Source organism: Hylobates moloch, unplaced genomic scaffold (genome assembly GCF_009828535.3).
Source record: "Hylobates moloch isolate HMO894 unplaced genomic scaffold, HMol_V3 SCAFFOLD_5, whole genome shotgun sequence".
Taxonomy (NCBI): Eukaryota; Metazoa; Chordata; class Mammalia; order Primates; family Hylobatidae; genus Hylobates; species Hylobates moloch.
The window spans coordinates 31,978,476-31,990,808 of NW_026652280.1; positions in this window are offsets into that span (position 1 = coordinate 31,978,476).

Consider the following 12,333-nt stretch of genomic DNA (forward strand, 5'->3'; position numbering starts at 1 on the left):
TGGTGGTGAGGGTGGTGGTGCTGGTGGTGGTGGTGGCAGTAGTGATGGTGATGGTGGTGGTGAGGGAGTGGTGGTGGTGGTAATTGTGATGGTGATGGTAATTGTTGTAATAGTGGTGATGGCAGTGGTAGTGGTGGTTGTGGTGGTGGTTGTAGTGGTGTGATGGTGGTAGTGATGGTGGTGGTGATTGTGGTGGTGGTGGTAATGGTGTTGGTGATAGTGATAGGGTGGTGGTGAGGGGGTGGTGGTGGTGATGGTGGTGGTGGTTGTAGTGGTGGTGATGGTGGTAGTGATGGTGGTGGTGATGATGGTGGTGATTGTGGTGGTGGTGGTAATTGTTTGGTGATAGTAATGGGGTGGTGGTTATGGGAGTGGTGGTGATGGTGGTTTTGGTGCTTGTGCCGGTACTGATAGTGGTTGTAGTGATTATCTGAATGCTTCTGGAGAAAACAAGAACTTTAAAGTAGTTTGTTGTAAAATTCCCAGACTGTTAGCTTTAGCCCTTGCACCTGGCCTCTAAGGGGAGAGCAGGGAACTCATCATGCACTGGAAGGGAGTCAGGAGACCTGAGCTTGTTTTGGAATCCAGGTGAACTGGGAGGCTGGGCATTTGGGATGTGGTCATCTGCAGTGCCACTCAGGGGTTCTCAGACCTTTGTGAGCAAGGTCTGGCCAAGCAGATGGCATCCTTCACTGAGGGAATTGAGAAGTGATAGGCGAGACCCTACCTCCTGAGTCTGGCCTTACCCAGGACCCAAGTGTTGTTTGTCTATCTGCTAAGGCTTCCTGGAAATCCACTGTTAGCTTCTCATTTTAGGTGCTTGAGCATTTCATTTTCCCTGTTTGAAGTGTGAATTTCCTACTTTTGAAAATTCTTTAGGGGGAATTGATGATCCTGGGAGGCTCCTAGCAAATTCTCTGTTGCTGATCAAAGTCTGTGTCAATTCTGATTAGGAAAAGCCCCTAACTGGAGCAATCCCGATCCATATCTCTCAGAAGGGGCAGCAGATTAAGTCCTGCCCTCCTTTACATGGATGGATTCCTCACATCTGGTGAGATTAGGAATATGGGACACATAGGGGTGCTGGGGACAGGGAGGAGAGATGAGGTGAAGACAGGGCAGGACAGGAGTAGGTCCTGTAGACACGTCACCTGCCAAGGTGAGCCAACTGGGAGACTGCTGGACTACACTGTGTCCAGCATGAAGCCTCCTGGCCTATTTCATCTGCTTTGGTTTCCTTAACCTGCTGCCTTAATTAACCAAAGTCTTTGGTATCAGACCCTCCTCCAGAAGAGCAGACAGACCACCCCCCAGAAACCAGCAATACATAATAATAATCACAATCTTGTTACACACTACAAACAGGGGCTTTGTATTGCACTCTACAGTTCACAGGCACTTTCTTATCAATGCTTTGATTCAATTAATTTAATTTTTACAGGAGTCCCGAAAATAAGGTATTATATTTCCCATTTTGCAGATTTGGAAATCGAGACTCTGGGCTTGCCCAAGGTGATGCAGATAGTAAATAGTAAAGCCAGAATTAGACACTAAGCGGTATATTCATTTTTTCACCAGTGAATTAATGCTCAGCTGCTCTGTCCCAGGCACTATGGTAGGCACTGAATAATACCAAAAGCAAGAAAAGATGTGACCTAGGTTCATGGTCTTTCTGGTCTGGGGATTCCTAAGGATTCTATTCTTTTTTTAATGTCACTGTACTTCATAACAGCAAAAAGTAACAAGTGAAAGTGTGGCAGCAGGTAAAGAAATAGGATTATTTAGTTCAGACCTAAGAACACTTGTTAGCAGTCTGGGGCTATTCAGTATGTGGATAAATAGCTTCAAATACCTCAATATAATTTTTTTCTGACACAGCACATTAATGCACAATCAAATTGATGATAATTGAAGTAAAAAAAAAAAGGTTAAATTATGCTTGGCAAATGTTATTTGTATGACAAAGGAATATGTAATAAATTTTGAAAAGACTTTTATCGATGATTATTGAAAAATATATCAGAGGAGTTGAAATATCAGTCCTTGAGAAAACTCATTTGTGCACCTGAGGCATTGCTGTATGATTGGGGGCCCAGCCCCACATACAGTCCAGGCACCTTCACTCTGGAAAATAATGCAGTTAGGCTGGCTGGTATATTCAGTTATCCTCGCATCATCCTTCCATGAGCCAACCCTGCCCAGACCTCCAGAGCCAGGGCCTGAAGGCACACAGATCATGCAGGAAGAGCTGGCTCTAAAGCTCCCTTCCTCCTGTCTCTGGGCCTCCACACCGTAAGTCAATCTGGGACATGGAAGAAGTGCAAAGATGCCTCCTGTTGAAGGGGTCAGAGTGAGACCATTTTTCTTCCCTTGGTAAAAAGGTGTTTTTAACTCCCTATCAAGGGTAACTCATCAATCCTTGTATGAGACGAGAGAGCTTCATTAAAAATACAATTTCAATTAATTTTGTGTGTATGCTTTTCTGACTCAGAACTGGGCTAGTTTTGACTTTTCATGGGCAAGGTGATGTGGGAATGGTCACTCCCTGACAGTCTACACATTGCTGGCCCCTCACCCAGGGTGAGCTGTTAAATTGACTGTGTGTGTTTCCATCCCGAGGACTGGCAAGGGGGATTGCAAAGTTGATTGAAATATTAACATGAAATCACTTAGAAAGATGAGCATCTGTGTCTTCCTAGGCACATTCCAAGTGATTTCTTTGAGTCTCTTCATTGACTCCCTCAGGCTCCTGAAACCATTTTCCTCATTGACAGCTGTAGGGATGGGAATAGGAGAGTTGTGTACAGACTTGGGATATGCTAGCTGAGAGTCATGGAAGGTTCCATTGACCCTGACCAAGAGTCTTCTTTTCACACAACTTGCTAATTCTAGACATGAAATTCCTTGACTCCCTCATGAAGGGTGGGCAAGAATTTAGCCAATGATGACTCAAGTTGACACTTCCTAGGAACTCTGCACCCTCAGATGAGCTTCTGGGAGAGGCAAACACATCAAAGCAGAGGCGAGGGATGGGAATGAGTGGCACCAGACCGCTACAAAGCCTTTTCTGAGACATATTGATGACTTGGTGTAGCACCTCTCAAATGCCTTGGCCGGGGTAAGATCTCCATCACAGTAGGTATTTAAGAAGAGGTGGAATGACCCACCAGCTATGTACAGTGAGATTTTCTATGCTATATGGACCATTGGATACATGACCTTGAAGACTTCATGACCTTTGCAATACATCACAAAAATACATATCTATATGTATCTGAGAGATAGAAAATTAGATAGAGATTGAGTCAATACTTAAAGCCCACTGGACACTTTAATGTCTGTTATTTAACAACAAACATTTGAAGATACCAGTTTCCATCCTGCTTTCCAAAAGTCAGGGCACCTGACTTCTAATCTCTGTTCTATCTATCTCTAATAATCACATAACCTTAAACAAATTTCTTCACCCCTGGATCCTTGGCTTGCTCATCTTTAAAATGGAGACAACAATGGTACCTTTAGTGTTTGCTAGATTGCTGGGCTTATGGTCCTCTTGAGGTTAGGGACAAAGGCTGCTTGCTTCCCCACTTCTCCAGATTCTCATAGGGATGAAGGAACAGTGTGGATTCTTGATAGTGAGCTGAAATATGGTCATGAATGGGAGTGTGCTGAAGAGGGGAACAATGAGAAAAGCTTCTACAGGAAGATGATTCTATAGGAAGGAAAAGCTTCTATAGGAAGATGGATCAATTATCAGGTCCCTTTTAGATTTAAAGACCTACAATGCTGCATTGGAAGAGGAGTATGGGGGCGGGTATTGCAGTAAGACTGAGTTGATTTGCCTCATCATTGCCACCTCAACTGTTACTGAGTAACCTTTGTTGAATCCTTGTGCTTGTTTGGACAAGATTTTGTGCTTTATCCACCTTTCAGAATGAATTAAAGAATCAAATGAAACTGTGTGCGCAACACTTTTCAAATGCAGACATTAACACTTGATTAATACTCTGAATTTAATCTCTGGGGTAGTTTTTTGGTTGACTGCAAAAGATTTACCAGTCTCCAAAACGATTTTCTTCAGCTGCTTTTTCTACACCCAGCAAGTTACACAGTCTCTATTAGCTATATCAGTGGTTCTCAAACTCGAACGTGCATCAGATTCCGGAGAGCTTGTTGAGAACAGATTGCTAGTTCCCATCCTCAGAGTTTCTAATTCAGTAGGTTGGGTGTGGGTCCCAGGAATTTGCATTTCTAAGTTCCCAGGTGATGCTGCTGCTGGTGGTGGTTCTAGGGTTATACTCTGAGAACTACTGGTCGAATTCTTTGATGCATTTAATATTTATATTGACTTTTCATGTCTTGATTACTTCCAAGGTATCTCATAGTATGTCTGTGAGATGAGCAGAAGTCAAGCAGTCTTAGGGATTTTCTATAAATATACAGACTAAGGCCCAAAGACTGGAAGTGATGATGGCTGGAGGGCCTCACAGTGAATCAATAGTCAAGTGGTAATAAAACCAGGATTTTTCTGGACATCCATTTCAGCCTCTTTCCCATTGGGCTGGACTGCCCCCTACTGGCCGGTCAATCATGGTCACTAACTACCCCTCTAACCCCCCCAAACTTAGGGTGGTGACAGGCTGCAAAGCTGGCCCCCCTTGCAGTTCAGTGTCATGAGTGTCTTCTGGTGCCTGGTGCTTGCAAGGCATCTGTTTCTTTCAGTGGAAGGTGTGAATTGAGGAATGAATTCTCACTTTCTCAGATTCTTCAGCTGGAAACTATCCCATCTGTTCCTCTGCAATCAGTAAGCACTGTGCTGGCAGCACTCTGCAGGGAAGACAGTGCCACCACCCACATGGCTTTTCCAGACCAAACTGGAGTCAGACTCCTTTGAGTCCTTTTCTCCACTAAGCTTTCTTCTTGGCCTGCAGAGCCAGCTTTAGCAAAGAATCCTGCTAAGCCAGTTTATCAAGAATTCCCCTACCCTTGATATCCAGTCAAACTCTTCTTCCTCCATCCTTGATCTCTAATCAAGTTCCTCTTCCCCCTCACCCTTGACACTCAACCAAGTCCCTCTTAGTAATTTTTCATCCTCCCTCACCCCACCCACTAGCTGTAAATCTCCACTGGTCCCTGTGTATGGGGAGTTGAGTTCAGTCTGTCTCCTATTGCAATAGTCCTGAATAAAATGTTTTGCTGCTTTTAACACATGTCCAGTGAATTATTATTATTTCTAACACTAAGAATATACTTGAGGTTCCTCTTTCTGTGCCAAGGGGTAGGTATGTTGGTGTCCTCAAAATTGCCCTGAAAACTGAATGATTTGTCACCCCAGCTATGAAGCCTCAGCCCTTGAGTTGATAGGGAATTTATTCACATCCTTCTAAAACTGCTTTTGCCAACACCCACATCTGGAGGCCCTGCTGGCCGTGGGTAAGGGGCCAGCAATGTTTCAACCTTCTGCCCATTTGCCCTTTCTCATACTCTATGAAGACCCCCATTCTTTTCCACCTGCTGAGGCGGGGGTTCTTGTGGATCCCAGGTGAGGCCAGAGGGGGACTGGCGGTGCCAAGAGCCTGGAGGAGGTGAGTTGGGATAGTGCTGAATCCTTCTAAGCTGCCCAACCAAGAAGGGTAGGAGGTGTCAGGAATGAAAACCAACCAGTGAGCGCTAAAAACCCAACAACAAGCACTTAGTCCTGCGAAGCAGCAGAGAAAGGCTCAGTCTTTTGGCAGTATTTTTTTCCTTCCTTCTCCCTTTCCAGCTTCACAGCAATCTTCTCTGGGCTGAGCAGGTTTGTCTGCTGCCGTTACTATGGCTGCTGCTGCTCTTGGATGCCTGTGTGTGTGTGCATGTGTGTGTGCGCGCACACGCGGGCGAGAGCCTGTGTATGAGAGCGTGCGCGCGTTTTCTCCAGAGTGACTGGTTTGTGCTGTCATCAGCCGTTGTTTTGGTAAATGGCGAGTTAAACAGATATATCCAAGCGTAAAATCTAAAAAATGTTCCCTCTGGGCGCCTGGGGGGTGTTGTTTGAAATCAACTACATATCAATTGAGCGGCGGCGAGCGGATCCGATGATAAATTCCAGTCCACAGACGCCTTATAAATTACATTTTTTTGTTCGCGATCTTGCCTCATCTCAGCTCCCCAGAGGCCCTTAGACTGAGAACTATGATTGTGTTGGAGAAACGTTTGCTCAGCTTGAGTGAGGCCATTAGCATTGCATGTGCCAGTCCGTCCCTGAGCTCCCCCCACTTCCCCCGGCCCCCCCACCCGCTCCTTTAACAAAATACAATATGTGCCTGGTAATTTTTCTGTTCATTATCTCATTGTTTTCTGTAAGTACAAGGTTAGATTGAATTACTGCGGGCTCCGCCGTCTATTTGTAATTCTCCTTCCATGCCGAGCTGCTAATGAATGGGCAATTTAGTCAATTCTTTGTAACGGCTTCTTCTGTGCGTCAGCCACTTAATTACTCTGAGCCTTTCTCACTGCTGCTTTATTGCACGGAAAGTCGGGGCTGCTTTGAGGGCTTGGCACAGGGATCTCCAGCTTCCAAAAAGGAAAAAAAAAAAAAAAAGGAAAAATTGTCAGAGGCAACCAGGATTCTGTATTCTTGCTGCTTCCTGCGGTGGCTGGAGAAACATTCTGCGCCCTCAGCCCACACAGCCCCCGTTCTGTCTGTACACAGGGTTTATCTTCCTCCTTCTTTGCTGACAGTTCGCTTAATCCTGGCTGTGGCAGTCACTGTCGGGTGACAGAAGGGCGCAGGCTCCTGCACAGAGAAGAGCATCCTAGGGGAAGGTCCCGGTGTTTTAAAACATTATTATTATTAGCCTGATTAGTATGCCACCTATCCCCCATGTCAGTATCTCCAAATCATAATCAGAGGTCCCATTCTGTGACATCCAATGCTTCCTCTTTGCCTTAATACAGAGCACCTCACCCTTGTGACACAGGGAACTGGGCGGGGTGTTTATTATCCTCATTTAACAAAGGGAACTAGCAAGTCCGGGAAGGTGAAGGGACTTACTCGGGTCAATGAACCAGGAATGGCAGAACCAGGACTTGCATCCAGATAACCCAAGACACCTGTCCTCTTCCCATGCCATCCTGCTGCCCAAGGGAAGACTTAAGAATATTGTCCTGTCACTGAACTCAAGTGTCCCAAGGTGGAAATAGAGTAAGTTTGCTTTAAAGGGACCGGGACAACTCTGGAAAGGGAGGAGACTCTCCGGTAGTGGCTGAGGGGCTAAAAACCCCCAAGGAACTGGGAACTCATTAAATAGAACATCCGTTTTCAATGTGGCACGTTTGGATACATCTGTCATGCTACCAGGATATTTCTGTGTGGCCCAGAGTTATTACAGATGCACGTATAATTTATCGTCCAAACTGGGACATGTCTGAAAGTGAAATGAGGCAGGATCACGCTGGAGCCACAGGAGTGAACTGGGACTGTCTGGAGCAAGCTGGGTCGTATGGTTACCCGACCCAGGTAATGAGAATGTGTAAATGCTGTGCGGATAGCGCGTCTTCAGACCGGACTTACTGTGATGATAATACTTAGAGGGAGTCCCACCAGCTGGATCCACCCCGAGTTTACAGACATTCCCTGTGTTGCGCATTGCAGTGATGTATATGAGCTACAGGGCATCTTTACCCAAATCTAGAAAGTGATGGATTCCACAGACACTGAGTGAGCACCCAGCTAGATAATAGAGACATAAGAATGAGAAGACAAGGTTTCTGGCATTTTGATCCAACTGCTCTACCAGAAGGAAAGTAAATGGTTCTCTAAATGTCGCTAATCTCCCCAGATAGCCTCCTGAATGCGCCGGGCCCTTGCTTAAAAGCTATTGTTTTCCTCTGGGTTCTGGCTCACTCCTCTTCATCCTTTGAATGTCAGCATAAATGTCGCCTCCTTCAGGAAGCCTTCCCTGATCTCTAAGATTATATTAGGACCCCTTTTATTCTATTTCATGGCATCATATACTTTTTATCTTCATTACTTACCAAAACTATAACTAAATTATTTATGTAGTTATGTGTTCAATGTCTGTCTTTCCCCTCCCCCACTCAACCTTGACCTGTCTGTAAAAGAACAGAGCCTGGCACATAGATCTAGAAAAGTCTGTTAAACTGAACAGAGCCAGCCACTTTTCTGGGTCAAGCTCTAGTTGCTTCCTCTGCCGAAAGCCCTCCTGGGTTGCTGCAGCCTGTTCTAATCTCTCTCTTCTCTGAGCTCCATGTAGCTCACATAATCTGCAAAGCATCACGACACTCTTGATTCTATCCTGGCTGTGCCTGTTTTCTATATCAAACTTCAGGGTTCTGAAATCAATTTAGTAGGCTGAGACCAGGAGGATGAGGAGGAGTGGGGAGGAGAAGAATAGAAGCAAATGGTGGAAAATACTGGGATGTATCACGCTTGGTAAGGTGAAGGATTGTGTCAGGAAACTCATTTCAGTTATGTCTGTGTACACACATACACACACATGCACACACACACACACACACACATATATATGTGTGGTTGGTCACAGTGTGAGAAGTGTGTCTTAAACTGAGGCGCAGTCCAGAAAGTTTTGCCAACCCTGCCCAAGGGTGGCGCCTGCCCAAGGGTTGCATTTGTGTGAGTTTGTCAGGAGGAGCTAAGTGGGCCTCTGATGCAGTGGTTGCTCATCCCTACCAGACTTTCCTTGCCCAAAGATCTAGGTGGAATAAGGTATTGTACCTGCTGCTCACCTGTGTACACCTCCAGAGAAAGTGAGGGCTTTAAGTGCCAAGGTTCCCCAGGTGGCCTCTCATGCCTATTTATCTGATGCTTGCCCGTGCCTTGAGTTTCCAGGGCAGATGGAGCTGCCACATCCTCTCCTGTGGGCTTCTTCAGTAGTGCAGGGTCTCTGCTCCACCTCTGGCAGGGTCTCTCCTCCAGCAGGCAGCAGGTCCCCCACCTCTCCCTTTGGTTCCTGGTGTCCTGCTATGGGCCAGACAAGCAATTTTCTCTTTCCTCCTCTCTCCTGTCTGCCGTAGGGGAGCACTTACTGACATATTAAGGCTTGCTGTTATTTTGCCACCCTGAGCCTCAGTTTTCTCATCTGTCACTGCATCCTTGTAAGATCTTGGAGATAATTCAGTAGCAGAAAACACATGTGAAGGGACTGGCACAAAGAAAGCACTCAGCAAGTCCTCCCTGCCTCCACCGTGCTTCCTTCTCTCCCTTCCACCACAGCTGGGCTGGGGCAGGAAGTGGGCTGAAGGGTTAATGTGGTGCAGGGCTGGGGTTGCTCTAATGCCTTCTGCCATCACAGTCTAGTTCTATGTGTGCTCAGTGTCCTCCTAGGACAGGACCATGGGCTCTGCGTGGAGGTGGTGGACTCTGAACACTGCTGGAGGAAATAACATAGGATCTTCACTTTTAATACACATGGGTTCAATTTCTATTTCACAGGAAGTGGCACCAGGGGCTCTCCCAAGTCAAGAGGCTATCATATCCTGCCCTTGAGTGTTTATCGTCTAAGCAGGCTCCATGACCATGGAAATGGAAGGTTGAGCACAAACCCCTGTCGTCTTGGAGCTTTCATCCTGCAGGTAACAATGGTGATAGAGCACTCCTGTGTGCCGGGCTTTGTTCTAAGTCCTACTTATAAAATAAGTCATTTCATCCTCACGACAAGTCTGTAAGGTGGGTGTTGCTTAATCTTAACCCTGCCAGAGGTGGAGCAGAGACCCCACACTACTGAAGAAGCCCACAGGAGAGGATGTGGCAGCTCCATCTGCCCTGGAAACTCAAGGCACGGGCAAGCACCAGATAAATAGGCGTGAGAGGCCACCTGGGGAACCTTGGCACTTAAAGCCCTCACTTTCTCTGGAGGTGTACACAGGTGAGCAGCAGGTACAATACCTTATTTCAACCTCACAACAACTCTACAAGGTGAATGTATTAGTCTGTTTTGTGTCACTATAAAGAAATACCTGAGGCTGGGTAATTTATAAAGAAAAGAGGTTTGATTGGCTCACGGTTCTGCAGGCTGTACAGGAAGCATGGTGCCAGCATCTGCTTGGCTTCTGGTGAGGCCTCAGGAAGCTTACAATTATGGCAGGAGGTGAAGCGGGAGCTAGCGCATTAAATGGTGAGAAACGGAGCAGGAGAGCAGAGGGGGAGGCCCCAGACTCTTAACCAGATCTCTCGTGAGCTAATTGAGCAAGAACTCACTCATCACCAAGGGAATGGCGCTAAGCCATTCATGAGGGATCCATCCCCATGATCCAAACACCTCCTACCAGGCCCCACCTCCAACACTGGAGGTCACATTTCAACATGAAATTTGGAGGGGATAAACGTCCCAACCATACAGTGAGTGTTGGTGAATGCCCATTTTACACATGAGGAAAGTTGTTATAGTTCAGAACTCCTGTAACTTTCCCAGGGTCACCTAGGGAATAAGGCAGCAAAACTCAGGTTCAAACCTGGGCAGCCTGGTTCCAACACAGAGCCCAAAGGGAAGGCATGAACTCCTTCAATCACCTTTCAGACAGAATGCAACACTTCAGCACAAGTTTTTTTGGAAAACACCCTGGCAAAAAGTATGTATCCTGGTTTTTAAAAAGTTCATTCCCTTTGATGCAATATTGGGACTCTAAGAAGTTGAATCAAGACCACATATTATAGAGGGAAACAGAGAAAAGTTATCTGCCGGCAAAAAGGTGCTCAGGTCTCATTCTGAACACCAGTCAGCCTGAGGTGGCCCTTCTCCCAGGCCCTACCCACCTTGGATACGTTTCCTTTGTAATAATGAGTATATGGTCTGTCTGTCTGCCTCCCCACTAGATACTCTGATTAATGAGGGTGGGGACTCTGTTTTATCAACAACTGAATCCCTATAGTTAACAAGAGACCAGCTTAAATTGAACGCTTAATAAATATCTATAGAAAGAAGAGGTGATAATGGCTGAGTCTACGTGGTGGATACATGGTATTGCCTGTAAAATCCTTTTTTTTTTTTTTTTTTTTTTTTCCGAGACGGAGTCTCACTCTGTCACCAGGCTGGAGTGCACTGGTGCAATCTCAGCTCACTGCAACCTCTGCCACCTGGGTTCAAGTGATTCTCCTGCCTCAGCCTCCCGAGTAGCTGGGACTACAGGTGCGCACCACCACGCCCAGCTAATTTTTGTATTTTTAGTAGAGACAGGGTTTCACCATGTTGGCCAGGATGGTCTCGATCTCTTGACCTTGTGATCCACCCCTCTCAGCCTCCCAAAGTGCTGGGATTACAGGCGTGAGACACCATGACTGGCGCCTGTAAAATTCTTTTACCATTGCTGCATGTTTACAATTTTTCAAAGTAAAATGTTGGGGGAAAAAGAGAGTAAACAAAGGAAACGTATAAGCATATTATAAAAATTTAAAATATGTTTATGCATGTGACAAAATGGCAGGAAACAAACTAAGATGACATCTGCAAAATTGTATGTGGAAAAAAAATGGTAGAAGAAAATATTTGGTTTTGCGAGTTTGCCGTAATTTTTAATTAGAGTCCCAACATTGCATCAAAGGGAATAAACTTTTAATTTGCCATTAAAAGTAATGGCAAAACTGCAGTTACTTTTGCACGAACCTAATACATAGAATCTTAGTAAGAGTTTGGGATGGCACTGTGCATGATTTTAACATTTCACTTTTCTTGTATTTTCTATATCCTTTGCAATGGACATGTTTTACTTTGATAATGAAATAAGTTTATTTTTGTCTGCTGTGAGTCCTTAGCCCAGGTTTCTATAACAAAACAATAGGTCCCACTTTTAGCAAACCCATTGCATGAAAACTTGGACAAACTTGGACTCCATGGCAGAAGTCTGTGCTTTACAGCAGGATTTCCAGCAGTGCTGCTTTCCAAGGCCAGTCCTCTGAAGACATGACAAAGTAAACCGGTCCCCATGGCTGATGTCAGGTGGTGGCAGCCCCAGCCTCCTTGAATTAGAAGAAGTTGGTTCCTCACCAAGAGGGAGTCAGGCTTCCCCTCTTTGTCTCCCAGGTTTGGAGGCTGCAGAGGCCCTGTGGCCACTCAGCTGCCTCTCACACAAGGGCATAGTGCCCTGAGCAAACAGGTGATGGATAGCCCAGCTCTTTCCCCACAGAGGCCAGCTCTCACATCCCCTAGGAGAGGTGCATGCCAAGAGACCCCATCCAAGTTGACCTGGCCCATCAACAATGCCACACACCTCTGCCCTGCCTGTCTGACCCACACCTCAAGCCACCCTCATCTCCCCAGCTTGGCCATGGTGATGGAGTCTGCTAAAGACTCCCAAAGCAGTGATTTTCTGTGACTA